Source organism: Anarrhichthys ocellatus, unplaced genomic scaffold (genome assembly GCF_004355925.1).
Source record: "Anarrhichthys ocellatus isolate YVR2014 unplaced genomic scaffold, GSC_Weel_1.0 scaffold80, whole genome shotgun sequence".
Classification (NCBI taxonomy): domain Eukaryota; kingdom Metazoa; phylum Chordata; class Actinopteri; order Perciformes; family Anarhichadidae; genus Anarrhichthys; species Anarrhichthys ocellatus.
Genome location: NW_022280110.1, coordinates 1,368,315 through 1,380,541, shown reverse-complemented (window position 1 = coordinate 1,380,541; position 12,227 = coordinate 1,368,315). Strand labels below are relative to the sequence as shown.

At 45.0% G+C, this 12,227-nt stretch overlaps 1 protein-coding gene across 2 annotated transcripts in view; it reads left to right on the top strand.

Annotated features, from left to right (window-relative positions):
- The window catches only part of znf423 (zinc finger protein 423), a 34,243-nt gene extending 22,029 nt beyond the window's left edge, over positions 1-12,214 (top strand). Inside the window, exon 17 of one of the 2 annotated variants that reach the window (XR_004213742.1) lies at positions 11,320-12,214. The gene's annotated coding sequence lies outside the window, so the exon portion shown is untranslated. The remainder of the gene's footprint in view (positions 1-11,319) is intronic. The other variant, XR_004213741.1, reaches the window with a different exon arrangement.
- The last annotated feature ends 13 nt before the right edge of the window (positions 12,215-12,227 follow it).

Here is a 12,227-nt window from a genome sequence, read left to right as displayed (position 1 = left end):
GTGTGTGTGTGTGTGTGTGTGTGTGGTAATATAATCAGGCTGTGGCTTTAAACAGGATACGTTACTGTATGATAAAGTGCCGCAGGTGCCTCGGTGGCATGTTTGTGTGTGTGTGTATGCGACCAAAAGAGACAAATGTTTCACGGTATGTGAACAAAGACAATGTCGTGCATATGTTTGATTTCTTTGTGTGTGTGTGTGTGTGTGTGTGTGTGTGTGTGTGTGTGTGTCCTTAGTTCCGTGTTTTGGGAGGCGGCAGCACAGCGTCATGATGTAACGCAGCTTCGGTTCACCTGTACTTCATTTAAAAGAGAGCGTGAAATGAGGACAGGGGAAGCAAGACGGGGCAGCTTGGGCAAAGGTTCATTGAAACGAGTCGGCCAAATCAAAAACACAATGTGGACAGAAACTACAGATTGGCAGACTTCTGGATTTACTTGCCCTGTAGATTGGTTGACATTTAGTTCAAACCCCTATATGTAAATACACAAAGATAAAAATTAGGTACCACATATAAAACAGTGTTAAGTTAACACTGCACTGGTTTGTGAGTGTGAGATAATGGAATAGAAGGGACAGACGAGGCGAACGAGAGTAAAAAGTAAGACTGTACATGACGCTACATCAAGAGACATCGAGAAAACAAGACGTTGACAGAAATGGTGGCGATTACAGATCAACTGAGTAGATTCATACAGATGGCAAACCGTGAGAGAGGAACTAGGAGGCATGCGGAGAACGAATCTGCAGAGGACACGGAGCGAGAAAGACACAACTGAATGCAGATCAATGAGGTGAAATGAAGAGAGAGAGTGGGTGGATCAAGAATAAAGCGAGAGGCGGAAGGAGAGAGGAGAAACAGAGAGAGAGAGAGAAACAGGGGATGAGAGCAATTTCTGGCAGATTTTGGCTGGCGCTCAGTCCTCTTGCCGAGCAGCTGGACTTCATTAGTGGCTGGTGTTAATTACTGGGACTGTACACACTCGCATGCAGATACGTGTGCGCACACAGGCACACAGACACACACATACGCGCACACTCACACAGCCTGTGATTCAGGGTCACCTTGCTAGCCTTGTTTGAACCAACAGAGAGGGGGGGGGGGGGGGGGATGGTGCCAGACAGACTGAAAAACCGAAATGGAGAGCGCTCACACACAAGTGGCGGTCCACTGTGGGACTTTTATAAGTATCGATGGCATTTTGAGCAGCTGGTAGGTGGACAGATGAAACTATAGTTCAGTCAACGGATGTACAGAGTTGTTCCAGTATCGGAAACACCTCCGAATGTGCGATTCCATCCGCCGATCCAATGTCACGTCGTCATGTGACTTGTCAGCTGATTTGCGCTACACAGGAACAGTAACACGTCTCACTCTCTTCCCGATCCGTACATCATGCCTGATCGGCCCCGCGCATGTGCAGCGCTCAACTCACAACAGAAAGAAGCGAGGTGGCTCACTAGGTGCGTAGGAATCACGTCATTTTTAGGGAGTTAATCTTTTTTTTTCCCTATATATTTTGTGAGATATTTTGACATTATGACAGCTGACTCCCTGCTGTCCATGCGGACCAAACACATACCAACAAAGCAGTGTAGTGACTCCAACAACAGACTCTGAGATAACTAAAATCTGTAACAGCTAGTGTTTGCCGTGCAGTAATGCAACAGTAACTCACATGGCGGTGTATAGCATATACATAGGAACAGTGTAACTGTCTAAATGTTCAGTGCGATGCAACATTTCCAGCCCACATTGATGAGATTATCATTTTCTGGATCCTTGCGTCACCGTGATCTGGCGTTGAATACGCACATCGTGTGCTTGGCATACGCACTGTATATTTGGGAATGTTGCCAGTGGTGGTTCATTACTGATCAAGTGTTGTTTTTTTTTTGTCAGTCAAGGTTTTACAAGCTGCCGGGGTGAGAGAGGGGGGGAAAACAAGACTTGGAAGATAAGAAATTTTAAAAACAAATTGGCCAAAAAATAAAAAAAAAGCTTCAGTTTGATAGTCTTGGTAAATCCAAAAGAACATGATTCATCATGTTGAGTAGCAGTATGCTCCACCACTAGCTGTTGATTCACTAAAATCACGTTTCAGTCGGACCGTTAGCGCACAGTACCCGGAGAGGAAGCCAAGATGGTTTAAAGACGAGCGACGGCACAGCACGAGATAGGATGCAAAGCCATGCTGGGAGAGGTTGAAGGGTTTTCTTTGGCTCTTAATTACACGGCAGAAGACAGGAGAAGGCAGGAGTGCGAGCGAGGCGGAGAGAGAGGTTGAAACAACGGTATACACTGTCGCTCTTATCTTTCGTCTCTAAACAGATGTCGACCAGGCTGTTCTCTTTATTGCAGTACAAAGGCCTTCTGACAAAAACACACACACGCACGCATGTGCCATGCACACACATCCTCCTGGACAAATCAATGTATTCTGGTTTCAGTAATTTCCCAAGGTGCTTTGCTCTGCACCCCCCTTGGGTGAGCAAGGTGACAAAAGCCAGTGAGGGAGGAGAGAATCTCTTACTTTCTGCTCTCCTTTTTTTAATCTGTTTTCTCTTGTTTGCTTTCTTTCTTGCCTTTATTGCTTTCAGCTTACTTGTTCCCCAAACTGCATGTACATTTAGACAATATGCAATGTTCCACCACACTGATCGATCTACGTATACTGCAGGAGACTCTGTGAGCTATTTGCTTTTATCTTATTAGGTGTATGAGTGATCCATCAGTTCTTCTTTTAATCAACATCGTAACAGTATAATCAGCTGAAACCTTACAACTCATCCAGACCGTTCTATTACAATTCCACCCAGAACTTATTGACAAATCCACCGGCTGTGACAGGGCAGATATTCTTTCATCAGAATTCTTTCTCTTTATTATTAACACTGTACAGGATTGGTCCTGTATTGAGAGTTAACACTGTCGGGCCATTGCGCAGCGTCAGCGTAACGTTACGTCCACTAAAAGCGCTTGTTTTTGCCTGCAGAGACATTTTTCTTTCGCTCGATCTGCCGTGTTTGTTATTACATTCCACTCAAGGAGACGTGTCATTGTGAAATCTGAATATCTGGCAGCGACAGGTCCCACTCTTTACCCTCCTTATTCAAAGACCTCATCCACATTTTCGAAATCCTGTAAATATTCAGCCATGACTTTGAAAATCTTTTAACTTTGACGATTTTTAGAATCACAGAGGTAGACTCTAAACATTCTACAGCATTGTTGCATGAGCTCGAGTATACACAACCAGGCTGTAAAGGTGGACAAGTCGCAGTGCTGACGTATTTTATATTGTAAAACAAAGCCTTATGATCTCTTATTAATCTTAACCACAGACCATATTTCGGGCCTCTTACCAAAAACCCGTTCAAAAAGCTTCTCAACTTTGGGACATGGGAACCGGAAGTGCAAAAATACCAACTCATGTCCTGGCTGTATGACTTATTCCTGTAGCAGATATTTTAGAACAACAATCTGAACCTGTCGGTGGCAAAAACAAGCACTTTTAGTAATTCACGGTGCCAAACTGCCCCGGTATGATTACATTGCCGCCAGTGAGCAGCTGCTGTATGTAGCGCTGTCGCTCAATACTCAACCAACTTCAGAAATTGTTGTCACTATTAGTCATTTAGACAAAATACTGAAGTTACCCTTTTTGTTTTTTTTTTTCAACTGCGGATCTGGAACCAGGATCTTTTTTGGACCTTTTTAGAATCATTGTACATAATGCAATAATGAATCTCCAAAGGTGCGTACTTTGAACGCCAGCGATAGAAGCAGCAATACGGGCTTCAATCGCTGACAGCCTGTGCCCACATAATGTCCTACGCAGTGTAACAGCTCACCTGCAGCGCTCCGTCACATGGTGATGTGTTCTGTTTAAAGGCTTTGTAATGTGGTGCTATACTGCAGGTTTGTAGATTGGACACAGAGTGGGGCCGCGAACACAACGTGGGTCCCCCTCCACCCACAAGATAATGATAATTACAATCATTATGCTAATATTGTATTGTCGTGCGATTTGGTTTAGGTGGAATAAGTAATTTTCCGAACTTCGTCCACCTTTTTTCCTCCTGGTTACTTTACTCTGTTCTCCTTCTGTGACCTCCTCTACCTGCTCTCTCCTCCCCCACCTCCACCTCCTCATCTCCTGTCGTCTGTCCCTCCTCAGCCCTGCATCTCTCCTGGATGAGAGACACTCATTTGTGACGGAGCCAACCTGCTAATGGTGGATGGCAAGAAACAAAACTGGCCGTGCCAAATACACAAACACACACACAGACACACACAGACACACACACACACACACACACACAGTATTATTACATACCAACATGGACATCCATCTGGAAATACTCATACTGAGACATCCTCTGCAGCTACACACACACACACACACACACACACAGCAAAACATTCCCAGGTACAGGCACACACACGGACACACATCAGTGCATAGATACACAACACATTCACACTAATGTATTCACATAACACTCTGTGTGCTCCCCGCTGCATTGCTCCTGGTGCTGGGCTCCCTCTCTGCTCTGCGCCGCGCCTCCTTCGCCTCCTCCACTTCATCCTCCTCCCCCACCACCACCTCCTCCTCCTCCTCCTCCTCCTTCTCCCAGTACATCTGGCACGCTCAGCTGCCGAGGAGCGCCATAATTATCCCACCGGAGACGCACACACTCGCACAGGCATACACACACTCTGCGACGAAAGCTCACACACACTTGTCTTCGGCGATCCGCGCCGCACCCTGCTGCTCTTCGTCACTACCGGGGCTTCATTAGAGTGTGTGAAGAGTGTGTGCAGAGTGTGAGTCTGTGTGTGTGTGTTGATGCATGGTGCCTTTGGATGCTATCCAGATGTTTTTCTTTATAGTTGAGGAGTCAGGCGTGTCCTAGATGCAACTGCCCTGCGCCTGTATGCGTAGTGTTTTGAGTTTGAATCCTGTCTCGCATATAATCTCGTTACTTTCGGCCCTTCTCCTGCTGTTCACATCAGGGTCCGGTCCATGATTTAGCCATCATGCAGGAGACAGCAAGTGGGCAGCAGAGAGCATCGCTTTGCGTCAGTGTGGGATGGAACTAGCACCTTGTTGTGTCGGGCAAAGGGAACATTGATGCTGCGCCTTGCACCTCACCCGTCATGTTTGTCTAATCTAAATTCAATTCATGACAAAGACAATATTCCCAAAGCGTCAAGTAGTAATGACATTATAAAGAAAAAGTACAATTCATGAAATCAAGAAAATAGCAGTAAACAATTCACCATTGCTCTGTGTGTGTGTGTGTGTGTGTGTGTGTGTGTGTGTGTGTGTGTGTGTACCGGGACAGTGGAGGGTCTGGGTGTATCTAGCTCATCATAAGTCCCTCCATCACAAGAGTATCAGTATCAGTTATTCTAAGAGCAGTAAATTATTCAAAAAGATCAAATAAAATCTGAACAGAATTATAATTACAAAATCATATATAGCACCATGTTATAAAAGTAGAATGTAACTTAATGATTTGATTTAATTTGACTGATATAAACCATTAGACAAAAATCAAACAATAAAAAAAGAAGAAGAATTGTGTTTCTCAGGTTTCACTTGCTGTCCACATGTCATGACATAAGGGGATGAATTTTGCTGCAATCATCTTACATTTGGGCATTTTGCCGAGTAAATGCATTACTGTGTCTGTTTTCTCTCTGGCTAGGCTGTGCTCGCTAAACCTGCACACACTCAAGTCTTTTCTTCATTTCGGATTTTTTTTACTGTTTTACTGTTCTGGTCTTGAGGTTCTGTTGAGGCAGTTCTTTTGTCCGGACAGAGCCTCAGGACCAGCTGACTGAGGTTTCTCTCATGGTATGTCTGGGGGTCACTAGTTTTAACATGATGCTCTTTCTTGTATTTTCAATATGAGGGGGTTTGGCTGAGATCTGCTCAACAGGCTGATGTTTCTCATCTTTCGATGGACATGCAGAACTCTGTGTGGAGAGATTCTATCGTTGTTTTAATCCCATTTGTCAAATTCATTATTTACGTCAGAAGCGGTCACTCACATCAGCTGCCACTACTTCCATGTGTAACTTGAGGGCCAGTTTGTGTGCTCTCTGCAGGGTGGTGATTGTACTAAGCCAGCTTCACTCTGTAACACTACTGTACAACAACCACTGTAGTCCCAAGAACTACAACAGAGTGGCATCATCTAATGGATCAGACGATGCCAATTTCACACTATCTAGTTACATTTGCATTCATAACACATCAATAATTCAACAGATAAAGTGTCATCTGTAACATTGGAAAAAAATGTTGCCTGAATAGCAACCTTTTCTTGAAATACTGCTGCTTCTGTGGTGTTTGGCATTTCCAATCTGATTCTCACGCTGCACTATAAGAGCTTCAATTGACACGCGCCAAATAAGTCATTTAGCGCTTTTAGTGCATGTGGGCCTTTAGTCCGTTTGGTGTCACGTTGTAATTACTCGCCTGTACACCTGAAGGAGAGGCTGAGGTCGGAGTGCTGCTGCGTGGGGGGTGTGTGTGTGTGTGTGTGTGTGTGTGTGTGTGTGTGTGTGTGTGAGAGTGACAGAGAAAGAGCGAATGTGAATGAGTGAGTACAGTGTGATTGGCAGTAATTATGTGTACTGTAATTGTGTGTATTTATAGTGTGATTGGCATTCAGTGTGTGAGTATGTGGGTGTGTATTTGTGAGTGTAGTCTCATAGTGCCCGCTGTGGCTGCTTGGGGTGCTGCTGAAGGTTTGATTCCCCGTTCCACTTTGTGTCAGGCTTACCACAGAGCCAAAAGCAATTGTGAAAAGGTTCTGGAAACGCCTCCCACCACTTTATTGTCAACCCATGCTTTTAGTGCCACAGGAAGCATAGAATATAGCACCTGCATCAGTCACATGGATGGGGGCTAAAGACCAATCAGGTGACAAGCTTTGACTCTGTCTACAAGCCACTTGAGCCTATTGATTGCAGTCTGCCTGGGCCGGCTACCTTCAGTTTTCACCGAGTCTGACTCACCGGTCGGACGCGTATCTCATGCGGCATTCCCCTCCCCATCCGCTGTCTGCACTGTCTATTTTCCTAAGGCACCATCGCTCCATCCCGGCCTTGTGCCGCCCAAGACGATTGTCATTGGCTTAAAGAAATACGAACAAGCCAGCACGTTGTGTTGTTTCCCTTATAACAGAATGATAAAGCGTGGAGCCAGATCTTTGTTTAGCACTGACACAGCATTGTGCAGATTGGTCTGGCCACGCAAGAAGAGTTTTACCTAATCCTTTCTTACAGAAATGGCTGTAAAGCACGTGTGGGTGTACGTCATTGTAATGAAAATAACACAAACATTCTTAGAATTGATTTAGAGTTTCCTTCCCGAATTAAATTACTGTGGAAAGTTATTAAGAAATGGCCCGGTCACGCCACAAATTGACACAGAGAATTATTTGTGGTTTTCTTTCTTGAGGCTTGGTGGCGTAATGCCTACTAGTTGGGCTAGTTAGTAAACTACTCTAGTTTGTGAGCCAATAGCTAACACATCGGTTTGTTAATTGGGCAAGTGCTTGTTTGTCACAGTATCTCGCGGAACGTCACTCTTATTTCCTAATTCATTTGTGTTATAAGAATAACATTTAGACTACACACACATGTTCAGTGGTTTCTCCAACACAATAACGGAAAAATGGATCCAGTCTTGTCCCAGCAGCTCATTGTTGCGTCTACTCTATGTGTATGGGGCCACCAATACATTTCACGCCATTTATATTGATTATACTACATGCTAGTTAATTTGGGAATAGATCTGAGGAGAGAACATCTTGGACACAGTGATGAGAATTCCCCACACACATAATGAGAAGCTATGTTGGCTTCACGTCCTCTGTCCTCTCGTCTTTTAATCCCTGCTGCTCTCTCCCGCACTCCATCATCCCATTCCCCCCCGCCCACCACCACCAGTGCCTCCCTCTCTTCATTGTCTGTCCACTTCCCCTGCGGTAACAGGTTTACCCGTGAGATTCGCTGGACTCACACACACAGACGCACAGTGCTAGGGGCCTAGGTAGAGGTGTAATTTCCCCAGTGTTCTCCCTAACCTGGAATATCTGACACCGTGACACCAGAGAGGAGAGGGTGTGTGTGTGTGTGTGTGTGTGTGTGTGTGTGTGTGTGTGTGTGTGAGAACAGGGAGATGAGAAGTTTTGCAAGACGGGGAGAGGGGGAGCCGACGAGAGGATTGAAAAAAAAGGTATGTTTTTTTTCTCTGTGAGCTCTAAAAGGAAGTGCCCGGTTTCCACTATGGGGCCGAACAGGGCTTCAGGGTTAATAACAAACAATAGGGTTTATTACAAGGTCAAACAGGACTAGCTTTAGCCTACCTAGCATCACAATGCACCTTCAGCGAAGACGTGCTGACTGTTACGTGAAGTAACTGTTCTCATTACCGAAGTAGGGAAAAAGTGCTCGGCGAATTTGATTTGAAATCAGAAGGGAATCAGGTATTCAGTCATGGAGAGAAGACTGGGACTTTTTGTGAAGTATTGTAAGTAAGTAAAAGTTTCTCGACTCTTACATCTTCGGTACTTATTGAAGAAAGTTATCCAAGAGGGAAATTGAATCCCATGCGATGAGCCGTGTTTGAACCTCAAAATTGTCACCATGGTGGTCCTGTCTTTCTATAGAAACAGAACCTTAAAGGAGCTGTATTCAACGTTCTGAATATGAATATAGCAGCAAACCGCTTTCACCTATGTAATGTCTACCTGAGCAGAGAAGTAAGTCTCTCTCTCTCTCTCTTATATTGTTATCCGATCTTCTCCTTGCTTCGTTGACATTGCCGGGCCGGCCGCGCATTGTGAGCGTGCGCTGCTCTCATACGGAGTTTAGAGCTGATAATCCCGTCCTGACAAACGTTTGGTTCCCCCTCAGGTTAAAACGGTCAGGCCCTTTCAGCACCTTTGCTGTCGTTAGTGCTGTCGGCTCGCCGTCGACATGTTGACAGCCGATAAGCGGCAATCTCAGATCTTACACCTTTAACTTTGACTGCTTTACTTTGTGTTACAGATAATTTGGCACTCCACAACACTTAAAGCCAATGTGAAATATGTAGCATTGCATCCATTTAAATGTTCTCTTGATTTTATTTTCACGTCTTTATTAGACACATGCCACCATAATTGCTATCCCTTTCATCAGCCTGAGCACTGTCCGTCCCGCTGTCTGCTCATCTGTCCATTAGTCAGTGTAAAGGCTGCAGACAGCTCTGGCTTCCACATTTAAGTTTGGACAAATGGCTGTTGGATCGATAGCTTCCCACCAGCAATATTTGGTATCAATGCATGTCCTCCTCATTACCGCAGCAGGCTGCCCTCTCCATGGACCTGAATTATTCATACACACAAACAGGCACAATTATGCAGCAACACACACACACACACACACACACACACACACACACACACACACACACACAGAATACCACATCAGAGAAGAAGCTGGCCTTTTGCTTTCTCTCTCTGCCTCCAATCCCTCCTTCCTCTCTCTCTCTCTCTCTCTCTCTCTCTCTCTCTGTCTCCCCCTCTCTCTCTCTTCTTCCCTCCTCTCTTTCTCTGGTTCGCTGTAGCCCAGGGCAGAGAGAAGACGAGTAGACCAAGCAGCACCAGCCCCACCTCCCTGTTCCTCCCTCTCCTTTTTTAACCTTTCGTTCACCCAGATGCTTACTCACAGATACTTGCCTCGCTCAGCACATCCCCCTGCCTGTGTGTCTTCTTTTAGTTTCTAATAATACCACTTACACCACACCATTACTTTTTAAAAAGTGGTTCCATTTAAATGTATCTTTAATGACTTTATTGTCCCCTCAGCAAAATGTGTTTGCAGTTTATTACACAGAGCATTTTTAAACCCTTCTTAGTCAACACAACAGTGTGGGAAACTAATGAGGCCTCACATTTATGATTGATAATGTATTATAAGCTAAATTGCATCTTTTAGAGTCTTATCATCTGATTGGTTTAGGTGGGACTTATTGGCCTGTCAAACAGATGCCACTTAATACAAATGTACCAAAACATGCACAATGTGACACAATGCACTATCAATTATTATTATATTTTCACTTCTCTGTCCCCTCTCTGTCTGTCATCCGTCATTTCTGTCGTTGCTGCTGTAATCAAACAGAAATGAGCTGTTCTACACCTTGTGTTACCATAGTGGCAGCAACCTATAATAATGATCATAAAGTTTAACAGCCTGGTGTTGTTGTAGCCGTTAGCCACTTAATGTTGTCTGCTAATGGTTTCTAATGATGCTGCCTCTCTGTGTGTATGTGCGGTCCCTGTAGTCCAATCACATCTGCTCTGCAACAGTAAATAAATATGGGATCAGTGTTAATTACAGATAACATAAAAGCTGGTGTAACTCAGTTTCGGCCCGACCCTGTTGACACAAACACACGCGGACAGACGGATGGGTCGCCATGCAAGACATTCAATTCAATTTTTTTTTTTATGAATAAATATTCTAAATCTCCGTCTACATGAACTACAGTCAAACAACCTTTACAAAAGTCGCTTGTATTTACGATTTTGCCCGATGTCGTTACAACGGATGTGTGCATGCTTGATAGTAAAGGATCCCTGTGTGGGTTATAAAATGTCATATAGGTCTTTTGGCTGCTGTGCCACACATCGCAAGCCAAGAGTGACCGTGATACACAGGCACACGCACACACACCACATATTTTCAGCATGGCTCCCAACACAGGGTTGATTTCAGAGCAGATGTTAAGAGCGCTCCCGTCGTAATTAATCTCATCACTATCCCTATGCTTGTGTGTGTGTCCGGCGGGAGGGACTGTTGAGTTCCAGAGTTCATTTTAATATTCAATATTTGATTTACAGTATTGTGCTTGATTACCAAAGAGGTTCCAATAGATTCCTTCTGCTTTTTTAGAATCAACAGCTATAACAACGTTTGAATTGTTTGAATGTTACTCTTGTTCGTCCATTTTTGCACTGTTCAGTATGAGGTGTTGCAGTGGTGAGACATTGTTATATGGTGCGTTGTTTACTAGGTGTTGCTACGGTCTACTGTTCTGGACCATCAGTTGTTGCCATGGCACTGTGTTGTGCACCATTAGTTGTTGCTATGGTACTCTGTTCATCATCAGTTGTTGCCATGGTAAACTGTTCATGGTCCAGCAGTGAACTGCAAGTCCTGCCTTTTTACTATGTGCAGCAGCACCAAAGCCTTAACTCTTGGGCTGAATTCAAATGACATATCTGCGTTGTTACATGTATGTATAGGTGTGTGTGTGTGTGTGTGTGTGTGTGTGTGTGTGTGTGCGTGTGCATTGACGTAGGCTTAGGCAGGTTGGGTATGTGCCCTGAGGCGCTCAGGCCTTAGCGGTTGGCTAACGGGGTGCAGAGCGACCCTCTTCCTTACCCTGATCGATGCGGTGTGGATGTGTGTGTGTGTGTGTGTGTGTGTGTGTGTGTTTGTGTGTGTGTGTCTGTCTCTCGTTAGCAGGAAGCAGAGGAGAGTCCAGGGACCCCTGCATTCCCTGCCCAGGGACACCCACAGGTCCCAGCACCTGGACCAAACATACACGTGTACACACACTCACTCACACAAGGATGCAGATGCACACTCCAGACACAACTCACCACCTCTCTCTCTCGCTCTCGCTCGCTCGCATACACACCTTCTGCCTGACACACACACACCATGCATACAGATTGAGTACACACAGCAGTCCCAGTGCGCTGCAGTAGCACTAAGCCTAACGCACAGACATGGCCTGTAACACAAACACGCTCACTGCGGAAGGCAGTGCTTCCAGGGGTTTTTCACTGTGGAAAATAAAAAGAAGCGATGCATCCACTCTGGATGAACCGTGAGAGAAACAGTGAGAGGGTTTAAAGCTGAGCTAAATTTCTCATCATTCTTCAATTTCAGAGAATTCTGTGCACCTGTGTCTACAAATGTGTGTGGTTTTGTACACATTTTTCTGTGCATATGTGCACAAGTACACGCTTGTGTTCCCAGTGATCGTTAACTATTTTGTTTAGGTCCTGACACAGTCTGTCTATCGGAGAACAGGCAAGGGGAAAGACATCAGGGGTGGCAAATTCTACCCAGTTGTGAACATGTGTGTGTGTACGTTCTGTGTGTGTGTGTGTGTGTGTGTGTGTGTGTGTGTGTGTGTGTGTGT